Source organism: Pecten maximus, chromosome 16 (genome assembly GCF_902652985.1).
Source record: "Pecten maximus chromosome 16, xPecMax1.1, whole genome shotgun sequence".
Taxonomy (NCBI): Eukaryota; Metazoa; Mollusca; class Bivalvia; order Pectinida; family Pectinidae; genus Pecten; species Pecten maximus.
In genome coordinates, this window is record NC_047030.1 from 35,087,394 (window position 1) to 35,104,333 (window position 16,940).

Here is a 16,940-nt window from a genome sequence, read left to right on the forward strand (position 1 = left end):
AATCAGCTGAAGTTACGCTTCACCTGGCTTCCTATTATATCAACCAATCAAATCGCCGTTGTGTTCCAGCCCGGTGATCAACTACTAGCGCCGCGAGGCGGTGGACATGGTTGTGATTGCAGATGTGACTCCAGTGCCTCGGGTAACCAAGATTTGAAGTGAGACAATCGTAAATGAGGTAACCTGGATCGTAAATGGACGCGATGACATTTATCAGTCAAATCTGATCACATTCCGTAAAGCTGGATACTATAATCAACATTTTAAATGTTGCATTCATTGTGAATAAAGATATTTAATCTTCATAGACATCTGAACCACGGAATCACGTGACGTCACTTGGTTACAAGGTGTATTTCTTCTCTGAACAAAGTAAATTGACAACTACTATATACACCGTTTATATAAATATATATTTTTTAGTGATTTTGACTGAGGAAAATAAACATATTCTTACGTACAAACATTGTTTCTCGGGAAACTGAGAAAGGGTCCGGTCTGTACTCTCGTGGTTCACGTGCACATCGTGTCCGTGGGTAAGGCGCTTTACCCTGATTGCTCTGGATGACATGCGACGGGCATCCCGTATGTTTTTTCAGTGAGGTAGTCACGAACTACTACAAGGAGACCCTCTAAATGACCATGGCCGTTGAAATCATACTTATTCCCGTTACCTATAGTATAAACACGAAATTATGGATTGACACTCAGAAATATCTACTTTTGCTCCGCATTTCCCCTTTGACACAATGCTAAGAGGCAGTTGCCACCATACGCCTATAACAGCAAGTGCTTTAGGCTATCAAGTTTTGTATTCACCAAATGCAATACAGCATATAGGTTATACAAATACGTAATACAATAATCATACAGAACATGCTTCTCAAGATGGCGGAGGATAATTTCTGACATTAATTACTAAATACAATTAAATTAAATGAACAAACTTTATATAATCACTAACTAAAGATTCATATGAAATTTTCTTTTATCTGTTGCTTGCATCAAAAATTTACCAAATTTACTTTAAGTTTTAACACTTTTGCATGAAAAAGATGTCTATAATAATATTGTTTTATAAACTTAACTCTTAACTTTGCATAAGCTGGACATAGTAGAATAAGAATGCATTTCATCTTCTACATCATTTTTGTTACAGACTCTACGAATTCTTTCGCTTCTCGGAACAGCTTTATAGCATCCAGACTGAATACAAAGAGAGTGTACATGCATACGAAATGTACCTAATATTAGGCTATAACACCCATTGGGTGTAGGAATAACAAACACATGTTTTGTGTGAACAAACAATATGACCGTCAACAACTAGGTTTCGTTTGAATGAGATTTAAACAACATTATTTTGTAACTGATAAAAATTGAAATTAAGTATACTGCCAATGTATTTTTTTGCCGTATCAAAAGTAATTCGTCAACAAATCTATCAAAAATGCCATTCTGCCGTCCGCTAGACTGGACCCGATCATTGAGTCTGAACGTGAATGCTCAATAAAACAGCTTGTTACTCGCGTCCCACCAATTGTAAAGTCAACTAATGCCTTTTCTCAGGTTACAGACAATCGCCAAATAGCAATCCCGAGAAAAGTGTCTACTTCTAATCAATGGACACCCTAAAATACCATTTTAAATTCGTGTGTATTCAATTTCCACATCTAAACATGGCGCCCGACCGCATCGCATATGCTTTCCGCGAATATGACGTCACACTACTTTGCAGTTCACAGAGAAATAGTTTTGCTACAGATTTTCAATTTAAAAATGGATTTTTATCTTTGTTTTTTTTTTAACGTCAAATGTACAAAATCTAACGCTGAAAGAAACGAAAAGTGTTGGGAATCATGTTCTTTTTTGCACTATTTTTTTCAACTGATTTTTCTGTCATGTTGCATTTTTTAAAAAAGGCGGCAGTTATGAAATGTATTTCGCGGTTAAGGGTTATAAACAATGAAATTTATCATGAATAACGGTTTTTCGATTAGTTAATCATATTAACGTGTTCTGGGACTTGGTCATGATCAGTTAAAATAACTGGCAAGAAATATAATTCTTGTATTTGAATGAAATTATGTTCAAAGTGATTATAGACTCCAATTAATGATAAATACATTTTTGTCCCTCTAGACTTAAAGAGAAGAATTATTTCACCAAAATTCTTGCTATTAATTGATAGTTTTAAAACACTTTACATTATTTAAAAAGGAGCTGTGTAAGAAATGCACCCTAGTGAACACATGTCATTTAACTTTTATCGGACGACGAGTTAAATCATGTGGAGAATCACGAGGGGAATCACGTGAGGAATCACGTGAGGAAAATCACGTGGCATGCAGACGACAGGAAGATGGTGTAATTACTTTTACGGATTTTTTAAAGCATGCATCAAGCTCGATTGATTACTGTCGAAGTAATCCATGCTATTTTCATGAATTTAAAGCTTATCACACACTGACTGTTTGGAGTGGACTTATATAGGCTTTGCCTGTTGTCCAATCCATTTGTTTTCTAACTATGAAATTTGTTGAAATATAATTTAATTTAAAGCTCGTCTGATTTATATCTAGAAGCAAGTCTCAATGATGTCTCAGTAGCCTGATTTTACGTATCTAAAAAAATTAATGAAGTCTTCAACTGGAAAACAAATCTTTTTTAATTTTAAAATTAGCAGCTCGTGCGGGATGGATTGAGACGACAAAGAGGTCACGTGAACATTTTTTTATGAGTGCAAACGTATATATATATGTGAAGGAGTAGGGGTACGTTGAGGTCGGGGGGGGGGGGGGGTATACCACAGGGGGGGGGGGGGGGTATAATATCACTGAATGTATACTACCTCCTAACTCTTTGTTACGACTAACTATTTCTGAAAAAATATCTAAAATATCTTTGGCAAATGGCTGTAATGGCGGAACTCGTTGACGTAGGTCAGTGACTCCCGGATTATCTGAAAACTACCAAACTGGGTTCCTGTAGCGAATGTTGTTTCAAATGATGGTTTGTGTTTTGAATAGCTGAATCATGTTGGAAAGTGTAACGGTTGGATTCTTTATCGGTTACGACTACGATGTATTTGTAAACCCCCATGTTTGTGTGGTATACACGATGTCTAAACGATTAACTTAATAATAACTGCTCCCTCGTCAAATTAAATACTGTATGCTCCCTGAGCAGACGATAGAATATGCTTATTTTATATTTTGGAATAAAATATGAAGCCCAATAGTACAGATAACTACTAGTATTGGAGGGTCGGATAGCACAATAGTAACACACTTTCTTTCCACCAAGGCGGCCGGGGTTCGATTCCCCGATCGAAATTGAAAAATATGGGTACAAGTCGTCTGCCTGACCACGTTGGTTTTTCTACTGGTAATATCTATTTATTTATTTAACGGGTTTTACGTCCGCTATTATGGCCTTGTGGCCTTTCAGCTGACGAGAATAGATACGAAATTGGGTAGAGTGGGAGGTTTGGTTTGGTTTGGTTTATTTTGTTTACCGTCCTATTAACAGCTAAGGTCATTTAAGGACGGCCTCCCGTGCGTGCGCCATGCATGTGATGAGTGCGTATGTGTGTTTAGGGAGGCTGCGGTATATTCGTGTGAAGTCTTCTTGTGATAGGCCGGAACTTTTGCCGAATCATAGTGCTACCTCACTGAAGCATACTGCCGAAGACACCCAGCAGTACACCCCACCCGGTCACATTATACTGACAACGGGCGAACCAGTCGTCCCACTTCTTATATGCTGAGCGCTAAGCAGGAGTAGCAACTACCATTTTTAAAGACTCTGGTATGTCCCGGCTAGGGGACAGAACCCAAAGCCTTCCTCACAAGGGCGAGTGGGAACAGTATGGAGTGAAAGGGGAGAGTGGGATGGAAGAGAGGGGGGTCGTCTGTATAACTGATGGTGTATTTAACTTTTGAAAACGACCCCAAGATTCGAATGGATCCTAGCCTAGCACTGTTGAGTAGCAGCTACGCCAAATCTAGAGAAGATTGATGGAGAGGAGAGAAAACCCTACCCGGTCAATTTAGTTTATCAAGATTTTGACGTCCATTTAAACACCTTGTACATATTGCAAAATATCTAATATTGACCTTAATATACTCTATCCCTCTATCCTTTGTGCCGGCGTTGGCACACCTACTTTTCATCGGGAATCCACAGAGGGATCTTTATCGTGCAAGTTGAACATTCTCACACGGGACGCCATTTTAAGTCTGACCCGACGGACTTGGTGTTAGTGGTCAATGATTAATTTAAGTGTTGGTGCTTTATTTTTTGCGTCCATACTTGTAAAACTTCCTTCGATGTCTCTCTGTCATAATGTATCCGGTTGGTATGGTTTCCTCCCACATTTAAGACCCCTCGTATGCTTACATCCGGGTCATCGTGATTAATATATATATGTAAGTTGAAATAACTTGTTTCGTATCTGTTATAAGAATGAATTTTTACATCCAACATCATATTGCACTCTGCGGAAGAAAATTGTTTACATTCAACACCGCCAAGTTTGTTTGTTTGTTTGTTTGTTTTACTGGAAAAGTTACAAAGATTATCAACAGACACTAAAGAAAGGTAAGAAGAGCAACTGCATAGCAGGACGAAAAATGACAGATAATAAATAGGCATATTTTATCGGAATTGTTTGTTGTTCAAAGGGAGGCAACTCCTAAGAATTATTCACCATGAGTGACGAGGTTTGCCGTTGCCTTTCATGTCTCATTGATGAGTGCTGAGGTTTGGAATACACACGTATTTCATGTTAAAGCTATCAAATGTCACCATATTACAAAACTGGTTAAATTTTGGGGCAAGTCTCTTCCTGACAGCAATATATGGAACGTTTTTTACAACACAGTTCAGCGACCCACAAAGCACATAGAGTTTATGACCGCCATCATGTACATGTAAAATATAAGATTACGTTTCTGCTTGATGCCAAGTTCGACTTGTTACTTTGTAAGTTTCGGTTACATTACCCCGTTTCTCATTTTGAAAACGTTGCATGTCTTTGATTTGGCCGATATGTATCGAGGATGACACATAAGATATCCAAATTCTTCTGAAACGTGTCTTACTTTCTCAGTTCCTCAGAGCAGATATTGGTATTCATGTCACCAGATATTGGTATCCATGTCACCAGATATTGGTATCCATGACACCAGATATTGGTATCCATGACACCAGATATTGGTATCCATGACACCAGATATTGGTATTCATGTCACCAGATATTGGTATTCATGTCACCAGATATTGGTATCCATGTCTCCAGATATTGGTATCCATGTCTCCAGATATTGGTATTCATGTCACCAGATATTGGTATCCATGTCACTAGCTATTGGTATCCATGTCACCAGATATTGGTATTCATGTCACCAGATATTGGTATCCATGTCACCAGATATTGGTATCCATGACACCAGATATTGGTATTCATGTCACCAGATATTGGTATTCATGTCACCAGGTATTGGTATTCATGTCACCAGATATTGGTATCCATGTCACCAGATATTGGTATCTATGTCACCAGATATTGGTATCCATGTCACCAGATATTGGTATCCATGTCACCAGATATTGGTATCCATGTCACCAGATATTGGTATTCATGACACCAGATATTGGTATCCATGACACCAGATATTGGTATTCATGTCACCAGATATTTGTCTCCATGACACCAGATATTGGTATTCATGTCACCATATATTGGTATCCATGACACCGGATATTGGTATTCATGTCACCAGATATTGGTATTCATGTCACCAGATATTGGTATTCATGCCACCAGATATTGGTGTCCATGTCACCAGATATTGGTATTCATGTCATCATATATTGGTATTCATGTCATCATATATTGGTATCCATGACACCAGATATTGGTATTCATGTCATCATATATTGGTATTCATGTCACCAGATATTGGTATTCATGTCATCATATATTGGTATTCATGTCACCAGATATTGGTATCCATGACACCAAATATTGGTATTCATGTCACCAGATATTGGTATTCGTGTCACCAGATATTGGTGTCCATGTCACCAGATATTGGTATTCATGTCACCAGATATTGGTATTCATGTCACCAGATATTGGTATCTATGTCACCAGATATTGGTATCCATGTCACCAGATATTGGTATCCATGTCACCAGATATTGGTATTCATGTCACCAGATATTGGTATTCATGACACCAGATATTGGTATCCATGACACCAGATATTGGTATTCATGTCACCAGATATTAGTCTCCATCACACCAGATATTGGTATTCATGTCACCAGATATTGGTATCCATGACACCGGATATTGGTATTCATGTCACCAGATATTGGTATTCATGTCACCAGATATTGGTATTCATGCCACCAGATATTGGTGTCCATGTCACCAGATATTGGTATTCATGTCATCATATATTGGTATTCATGTCACCAGATATTGGTATTCATGTCACCAGATATTGGTATCCATGTCTCCAGATATTGGTATCCATGACACCGGATATTTGTATTCATGACACCAGATATTGGTATCCATGACACCGGATATTGGTATCCATGTTTTCCCCTCGTTTTTTTGGTTTTCAATAACAATATCGGTTATTCTACAAAATTATCTCTTTCAGTTACCGCAGGGGAGATTACTTTTATTAGTAAACGTTTCAACAATAAATTACTTAAGTAAACAAAAATATTAGAATTCTTTCAAATTTTATAAGTGATAAATTAGATAACACAGAAATGCAAGCATAATCGTATTAATGCAACAACATTTAATGAAAAAATATCACAGAATCGGCACACACAAAATATACAACGAAAATAATAAATAATCTTAAGTTAATGTACAGCTATAGACACTTATTTCACATGTCATGTTTTCTATCAATATCCAGTATTGAGGTTATCCTTCACATTTTGGCATTGTAATAACTGTTCTTCCTCTTGAGTTTCGTTCTTCTGACGTCATCCCTTACGTCATCCCTGACGTCATCCCTGGGTGTCAATACGAATGATATGTAGTTAATTTGAGGAGGTTAACTGTTCTTACTCTTGGGTTTCGTTCTGATGACGTCATACCTGGGTGTCAATACGAATGATCTGTAGTTAATCTGAGGAGGTTTTTGGCATTGTAATAGCTGTTCTTCCTCTTCGGTTTCGTTCTGATGACGTCATCCCTGACGTCATTCATGGGTGTCAATACGAATGATCTGTAGTTAATCTGAGGAGGTTTTTGACAGTATCGCGTTTGGCATTTCTGTCGTTTCGAAGTGTCCTTTATCAAAGAGCAAGCAGAACACAACACGTCCATCAGGATATCTGGTATATTCTGTCCCGTGCTTGGGTCCCACCTGATACCAATATCTGTAAGTAGACAATAAGTTGATGTATGTATTAAACTGGCCTTCGTCTCGGTTAATATGTATATCTCAGGTTTAGAAAAACGCATTTCCACCTCAATTAAAGTCTATAATTGATAAATATTTGTTATTGAACAAGGGGATAATTATATAATACTATTCTGGGAAAATAAATCTCACTATGGACAGACGAACAAAGAGTCTGATTTTAATTTTCATATTCAAACAATTGAATATTGCTGAAAAGGTAATGGGGAATTATTGATATGTATATTTATGATTGTTGTCATTAAACATGTCTGATACAACAAACAGACAAGAAGAACCAGGATACAAATGGTAAATATGTGGAGTCTATTATCTGTTGATATAAACGAGAACGCAACAATATTTCTTAAATTCATCAAAAAAAGGTGGTACTTTTATACATGGAATGGATACAAACGCTATTGGAGTACCCCGTTTTGTTTTCCTACAACTCACTTTTACACTGCAATCCAAGGCGGCTAAAATTATCATGTTATCCCAATATTAGTTTAATTTACAATAAGAAACTAAGTGATACAATTGTAAAAAAAAAAAAAAAAAAAAGGGGGGGGAAAAAAGGAAAATATATATATATATTTATATATGACTTAGTGCCTTTAATTTCTGAAAAAGTAGCGGAAATGAACTTTGAACCTGAATCTCACAAAAAACAAAGCAAGATCAAATCCTGAAATGTTTGGAAAATGGTAATAACAAAATTATTGGACGGAGTGGACCACAGATGACTTGAATTAACAATTGTTAATTAAATATAAACTAGAAGTGTGAAGATACGTTCAGATTATAAACTTTGCTAAATTTGCACTTACTTTGCTTTGTATAATCGGTTGAAATCCCATATATATACCGTCGGAATTCTTCAAAAAAATTCAACATATTTCTTCCGTTTGGAGCATTGTTTAGCAGTCTACTTTCTTTTCCTATCGAGCGGCCTTCCGTTAAGTTTAACACCAAGCAAAAACATCCAACTAAACTCATCAAGCTAAACATATTATCACACCTGTCCGGTAAACAGTTTCAGAGTTCAAATGAAGGCACAGGTAAAAAACAGACATTAATAGCAAACGTGTGTGTCATCATCAGTCGTTAGACCCAAGCTTACAAGTGGCTGTTGATTGGATGATATATTTGATGTCGGGAATAAACCCACGTGCGGTTATTCTTCCTCTGACGTAATTATAGTGCTGACCAATCGTAAAATAGGTGATGATATTAACTAAAATAACTATTTCATCACATCATGGTATGTCATGTGGAGACATTTAAGAATGTATCGAGAAGATAACCACAGAAAGTTGGCAAAAAAATCTCATGCAGCCCCGCAGTCCATAAGAGTTTGATTAACACGTGTTACTTGAAAGCGGCGTTGGGATTCTGTGCAAAGTCCCCATGAAAAAAAAAATAACAAAAAATAACAAAAAAAAAACAAAAAAAACAAAACATTTCTCTAAATGCAGGCTAATGATATAATCTGCCTGCACATAAAACAATACGCCATTTTTAATACTTATTCTAAAATGTACATGTAGCAATACACTCGATTGCTGTATTGCGTAACTCTTCAGTTTTGGAGGTTATAATTTAAAGGAAATGATACTAAAACGGGAGAGGGAGTCATCTTACGAGGGCTGATTGATAATTAAGTTGTGAGCCTCATATTAAAGGATTTGAATTTTGCCGTACATATTGTATTATTTTACCTTCAGCATCAATACATTTTCGCCAGCGGTGTTTAAGGGCCTCAATACCACTTTTATAGAACTCCTTTTCTTGGCTGTTAAAAAATCATCCACTGCATCTTAGGGTTAGGATTAGGGTGCCTGAAATAGCTGGTTTTAGTTTTGGAAATAGATAAAAATCTGATTGAGCGAGATCAGGTGAATAAGGCGGATGCTCAATCAATTTAAAACCACAATCGTGAATGTTTCTAGATGACGGTAGTATATAGTATGCGCCGTGTCAGTTTGAATAAATGTTTTTTTTTAGTCAATTGAAGTGAGATGGGGTGCCGTTTCGCTCGTGGTGGAGTTTCAGGCCTTGTACTTTACAGAGTACACATACCACTGTCATATCAAAAAAAAATGAAAATCACATTTTCTATGCAAGCGCCTGTGAATGAGATCAGCCCTGAGGTACACGGCCCTATATAGTCAGAGAATAGTAGGACTCAAAAAGAACATCCTTGAGTACCTCCTTCAATACGAGGCTCACAACTTATCAATCGGCCCTCGTATCATTATTTGTCAAGCAAATATCATACCCACTACTCTTGTGTAAAAAAAAGGAGGCTGATGTTCTACGATAGCGTAAAAAAAAGGTTGTGTAAAGGAATGCAGACTAATCGTTGTTATTTCCGGTTTTGGTGTAATATCAATCCAGAGAGTCTATTGAAGACTTCCCAACACAGTAATCTACGGAAGCCCGTTGATGCCAAATGATAAATTCATTTCACATTTGGCACCAATGGGCTTCCGTAGCAATCAGAGCGCCATCCAGATAGACATTACATGTATGTAGGCGATGATCATCGCTGGGTGACACTGTCTCTCACACTTTTGGAGAAGATCTAATTGTAGACTTGTAACGAGTCCAGCTTTTCAGTACTACAAATGTGTTAAATCTGTTTAGTAAGTTTGTTTACGATGTCAATAATTTTGGAAAAACATTAATTTAATGTTGTTGTCCATTCTGCATTAATTACATTGTCCCGTACACCACATATATCATGTATTTGTATGCTGACGAGCTGTAAAGCTTAATACAATAAAAAAATAATTTGAATTAGACCCTAAGTTTTCTGTAAAGAATTGCTCAACAAAATGCTTACACTAGCTTATCTCTCCTTGATTTAAGCTTAAGGTCTCTAGAATCAGAAAACATTAAATTTTATTTATAATTTTATATTCCAGAGACAGGAGCCAGTCCAGAGTGGACGAAAATGGGGATAACTCGTCTAGACTAAACACTGACAGTGGATCTCATCTGTGTGCAGCTTTTACTTTCGGTTTAAATTGAGGATTTGACACGATATGAGATTATCCCATCGTCGGTACCCACGTGATTTGAATTCGCATAACTCGGATCGATCCCGTGGGAGCACTGGCATTAAAAGTATTGTATTCATGAATTATCCATGAGCCAAGTCCAGTAATCCGATTGGTTCCGTAGAAAATGGCCACGGAAAATCTGACCCGTCAGAAATGTCGTTTAATATGTTACACGTATTTAGTTTCTTTGAGAAGAGGTCGGAAAGCAAACCATGCTGAAACCTGAACGCAGCCATCTTGGTATACCGTTTCTATTTTTCAGACGAAGAAGAGCTTCATTTATAAGAAGCGTTTTGATTGGTCGTTAAAATCAGGAATATCAATTTCAAACCCGAGGTTGTCAAGCCAGTTCTTACACGGGTAAACGAGTGAAACATAGAGAAGACTCCTTTGGGGCTGACGATGAGGGTACCCCAGTACAGGAAATACCGCCATATTAGTTTTATGTTTAACAGCTTTCCTCAGATAGGGCGGATCATGTCTGTTTTCGCCTGTCTGCAAGAATGTTGTGCCTTTAATTTAAAAAATCAAAAAAAAATCATTCTCTCCAAAATTACCCTCTGGAAAGCTAGAGTTATCTCCCTTCAAACGATTAATTGATCTGTGTTTTAGCTGCAGATGTAAAAACAATACGAAAACGTCCTTTATACTCCTAAAATGAACATTTTCATGTAAAAGTCTCTGGGTTTACATCAGAAAATAAAAGTTTCTGTATATTTACAGATCCACCGTTTACCCGTCCCTCATAGTATTTTGAAAAGTGGATTTCCTTTACACATTTTTTTTTTTTTTTTTTAATTTACAATTGCATATAAAATTAGCAGTTATGGAAAATATAGTCAGATCATTATATACCAAATGTACATTAGTTCTAGTGTAATACGTGTAGACAATGTTTATAGAAATAAATACAACTGTCTTATCGTCTGATCTCTGTGGACCCACCTGGACGGAATCACCTTTATATCTGACTAGGTCAGGATTATATCGGTCAAAGTCATTGAGTTTGGACCAATAATCGACCAACTCGCTCCTAACTTTTACCTCAAATGAAATAATCACAATTTTTCAGACTATAAGAAAGATGTTTGCATTTATTTTGTGAACATGATTTTGATTTGATAAACAGAAGTTTCATCTCTCAGTTTAAATTATCAGGTTGAACCCAAACTTGTGTTTGGGATGATTTTGGTTGATTTTGTATAAACCTTACTTGAAAAATGAGGAGCGAGATAGATAGAATATGGTCTGTCCCCTATAATGACTATATCATTAATGTGACTGCTTTCGGACAAAAATATACGTCTGGGCAATATGACTTCCATTTTAGTTCCATTGCCGAAAGGGTTTGTTTGTTTTTGTTTAACGTCCTATTAACAGCCAGGGTCATTTTAGGACGTGCCAGGTTTGGGGGTGGAAGAAAGCCGGAGTGCCCGGAGAAAAACCACCGGCCAGAAAGGGGCCGCGGTGGCCGAGTGGTTAGAATAATTTATACATTTACGTTTGTACCTTGAAAGAAATGTTGGAGCACCTTACTGAATATTAATCTTGTGTAATGTAGTTTCTGCATTTTATTGCTTTTGACGGAAACCGATTTTGACACAAATAAATTTTTCATCAACAACTTTGGTAAAACTAAAAGTAGCTTACTAAATATTCATAATGTTCAATTGATATATCATGGTTTTTAGCTCACCTGGACCGAAGGTCCGGTGAGCTTATGCCATGGTGCAGCGTCCGTCGTCCGTCGTCCGTCCGTCAACATTTGCTTCAAATCGCTACTAGTCAAAAAGTTCTTATTGGATTTTGACCAAATTTGGTCAGAAACACCCTTGGCAGAAGGGGATCAGATTTTGCATAAATGGTGACTCTGACCCCCAAGGGGCCTGAGGGGCGGGGCCCAATAGGGGAAATTGAGGCAATTCCTTCAAATCGCTACAAGTCATACAGTTATGAATGGATTTGAACCCAATTTGGTCAGAAACATCCTTTGGGGATGGGGAATAGATTTTGCATAAATGGTGACTCTGACCCCCAAGGGGCCAAAGGGGCGGGGCCTAATGGGGAAATAGAAGTAATTCTTACAAATCGCTACTTGTCATAAAGTTATGAATGGATTTGAACCCAATTTAGTCAGAAGCATTCTTGGGGGAAGGGAAACAGATTTTGCATAAATGGTGACTTTGACCCCCAAGGGGCCAAAGGGGCGGGGCCCCATATGGGAAATAGAGGTAATTCCTTTAAATCGCTACTAGTCATAAAGTTATGAATGGATTTGAACCCAATTTAGTAAGAAACATCCTTTGGGGAAGGGGAACAGATTTTGCATAAATGGTGACTCTGACCCCTAAGGGGCCAAAGGGGCGGGGCCTAATGGGAAATAGAGGTAATTCCTTCAAATCGCTACTAGTCATAAAGGTATGAATGGATTTGAACCCAATTTGGTCAGAAACATTCTTATGTGAAGGGGAACAGATTTTCCATAAATGGTTACTCTGACCCCCAAAGGACCAAAGGGGCGGGGCCTAATGGGGAAACAGAGGTAATATCTTTAAATCGCTACTAGTCATAAAGTTATGAAAGGATTTGAACCGAATTTGGTCAAAAACATCATTGGGGGAAGGGGAACAGATTTTGCATAAATGGTGACTCTGATCCCTGAGGGGCCAAAGGGGGGCATGGCCCCATAAGGGAAATAGAGGTAATTCCTTTAAATCGCTACTAGTCATAAAGTTATGAATGGTTTTTAACACAATTTAGTAAGAAACATCCTTTGAGAAAAGGGAACAGATTTTGCATAAATGGTGACTCTGACTCCCAAGGGTCAAAGGGGCGGGGCCTAACGGGGAAATAGAGGTAATTCCTTCAAATCGCTACTTGTCATAAAGTTATGAATGGATTTGAACCCAATTTAATAAGAAACATCCTTTGGGGAAGGGGAACAGATTTTGCATAAATGGTGACTCTGACCCCCGAGGGGCCAAAGGGGCGGGGCCCCAAATGGGAAATAGAGGTAATTCCTTTAAATCGCTACTAGTCATAAATTTATCAATGGATTTGAACCCAATTTAGTAAGAAACATTCTTTGGGGAAGGGGAACAGATTTTGCATAAATGGTGACTCTGACCCACAAGGGGCCAAAGGGGCGGGGCCTAATGGGGAAATAGAGGTAATTCCTTAAAATCGCTACTAGTCATAAAGTTATGAATGGATTTGAACCCAATTTGGTAAGAAACATTCTTGGGGGAAGGGGAACAGATTTTGCATAAATGGTGACTCTGACCCCCGAGGGACAAAAGGGGCGGGGCCCCATATGGGAAATAGAGGTAATTCCTTTAAATCACTACTAGTCATAAAGTTATAAATGCATGTTGTAAACTCAGAGAGTCTGGACTTCATTATTTCTTTAAAGCAGTTGGGATCCCCATGCTATAACCATAAATAGCATTGTTTGAGGTTAACAAACAAAAGGAATTGAACATGAACATTATTTTGACATTTGGTCAAATCCAACCAGGTGAGCGATACAGGCCCCATGGGCCTCTTGTTTTATAGAATATACTGGGTAACGACGAACCTTAAGTGGTAAATACTCAAGCAGCATTAACTTCCTTTTATTTATACATGAATTAGTATCTCCTCACAAAGTGTCATTATTGTATCGTGTTTTATTAATAAAGTAAGGACCAACTGGTATCACTACATGAGCGATGGAATGTCAAACATAACCAGTGGCTTTTGTCATCGCGGATTGTCCAGTGAATTAATACGATATACAAAATAACAGATTACCTTTTTTAAAACAAATAAATCTTTATAATCGATCTATCAAACACAAACCCTTTGACGTACAGATATCTAATATGTACATAACAATGCCTAACATCCGGTGTTGGGGTTAGAGGAAACATAGTAGACATTCATTACGATCGTCCACAACCTGAACATTGCATTCAAAATCAAAATTAATCCTCTAGGTTCAAATCATCAAATTAATTATCAATATCAATATATGACCCTGGCTGTTGGTGTCGTCCTAGACAACCGTCCTCATGTGACCCTGACTGTTGGTGTACGCATTGACAACCGTCCTCATATGACCCTGACTGTTGGTGTACCCCTAGACACCCGTCCTTATATGACCCTGGCTGTTGATGTACCCCTAGACACCCGTCCTTATTTGACCCTGGCTGTTAATGTTCCCCTAGACACCCGTCCTTATATGACCCTGGCTGTTGATGTACCACAAGGCACAAGTCCTTATATGACCCTGACTGTTGATGTTCCCCTAGACATCCGTTCTCATGTGACCCCGACTGTTGGTGTACGCATTGACAACCGTACTCATATGACCCTGAATGTCGGTGTTCCCCTAGACACCCGTCCTCATATGACCCCGACTGTTGGTGTACGCATTGACAACCGTACTCATATGACCCTGAATGTCGGTGTTCCCCTAGACACCCGTCCTCACATGACCCTGACAGTTGGTGTCCCCTAGACAACCGTCCTCATATGACCGTGACTGTTTGGTGTTCTCCGAGGCACCCGTCCTCATATGACACTGGTTGTTGGTGTACCCTTTGTCACCCGTCCTCATATGCCACTGACTGTTGGTGTTCCCCTAGACACCCGTCTTCATATGACCTTGACTGTTGGTGTTCCCCTAGACACCCGTCCTCATATGTCCCTGACTGTGTGTGTTCCTTAAGACACCCTTGCTCATATGACCCTGACTATTGGTGTTCCCCTAGACACCCGTCCTCATATGACCCTGACTGCTGGTGTTCCCCTAGACACCCGTCCTCATATGACCTTGACTGCTGGTGTTCCCCTAGACACCCGTCTTCATATTTTCCTGACTGTTGGTGTTCCCCTAGACACCCGTCCTCACATGTCCCTGACTGTGTGTGTTCCTTAAGACACCCTTGCTCATATGACCCTGACTATTGGTGTTCCCCTAGACACCCGTCCTCATATGACCCTGACTGCTGGTGTTCCCCTAGACACCCGTCCTCATATGACCCTGACTGTTGATGTTCCCCTAGACACCCGTCCTCATATGACCCTGACTGCTGGTGTTCCCCTAGACACCCGTCCTCATATGACCTTGACTGCTGGTGTTCCCCTAGACACCCGTCTTCATATTTTCCTGACTGTTGGTGTTCCCCTAGACACCCGTCCTCATATGTCCCTGACTGTGTGTGTTCCTTAAGACACCCTTGCTCATATGACCCTGACTATTGGTGTTCCCCTAGACACCCGTCCTCATATGACCCTGACTGCTGGTGTTCCCCTAGACACCCGTCCTCATATGACCCTGACTGTTGATGTTCCCCTAGACACCCGTCCTCATATGACCCTGACTGTTGATGTTCCCCTAGACACCCGTCCTCATATGACCCTGACTGTTGATGTTCCTTGTTGCGATGACGTGTCACAATAGAAAATAAAACAGACTGGTTCTGAAAAGTAAACGTTGAAAACTTAAACATTCATAACATACAGCGAATACATTATTGGACTTTACAGGAATGTACTGGGTGACAACGATTCTTATGTCATCACCGAAGCTAACAGCATTACTACTCTTTTAATTATACATACATCTTTTATTTCCTGGGAAAGTACTTTTATTGTGTCATGTTTTATCACTACAGAAAATGAGATCTTGTATCATAGCATGAAGCTTGGAACGTCAAACTGAGCTGGTAATTTTTGGCATCGCTGATTTGTTGGAAATTTCTATAAGACCCGTATGCAATTAAATGAAAAAATTGTTCTTATTTATTTATCTATATTTAATTATTTATTTATTTTATTTATTTAAAAAATTGATAGAAATAAACTTACACAATCGATTTATCAAAAGCAACCATGTTGTCGGACAGATGGCTGGGCCAGAGTAACCCCCCCTGACTACCTAACTCGTACTTCTGATAGGACGGCCCGATTTAAGCATGTTTTAAAATCAGTCTAAAAATACAATACCAAACGCCAACTAGTACGAACCAGCAAAGAGATTTGATAAATTTTACCATAACGCGCTTGAATTCATTTACAAAATGTTAAAATGTTTTCCACCTCAAACGTCCAACATTCAATCTTGGCTAATGGTTTCTACAACACTGTAGATATGCATCTTGTTTTCTTGCGTTTTTAAGGTGGCTGTATGTTGTTGTGTTTTAATTTTGCGTTCCATCAGCCCTGTGTCAAATAATTACATATTCCGATCCATGCTGCAATATTGACCCATCCGTTCGTTGTCAGCCTCTTTAGCTGCTTCCGGATGGCCATCGATTATTTTTAAATAAATCGTTGCGAGATAAATCTAGAAAAAACAACAACAAACAAAAAATAAATATTTTAATATTGAAGACACTTCCGTCAAAAAAAATTCAAAACGTTTGTTTAAAGATAAAACACATAT

General features: G+C 38.5%; 1 long non-coding RNA gene across 1 annotated transcript; it reads right to left on the reverse strand.

Moving 5' to 3' along the window:
• Positions 1 to 6,796: 6,796 nt before the first annotated feature.
• Positions 6,797 to 8,569, reverse strand: LOC117344529. The gene is made up of 2 exons (XR_004536204.1): positions 8,273 to 8,569; positions 6,797 to 7,419 (listed from the first exon to the last, which is right to left on the reverse strand). It is a non-coding gene; the product is annotated as an uncharacterized LOC117344529 (long non-coding RNA).
• Between the last annotated feature and the right edge of the window lie 8,371 nt (positions 8,570 to 16,940).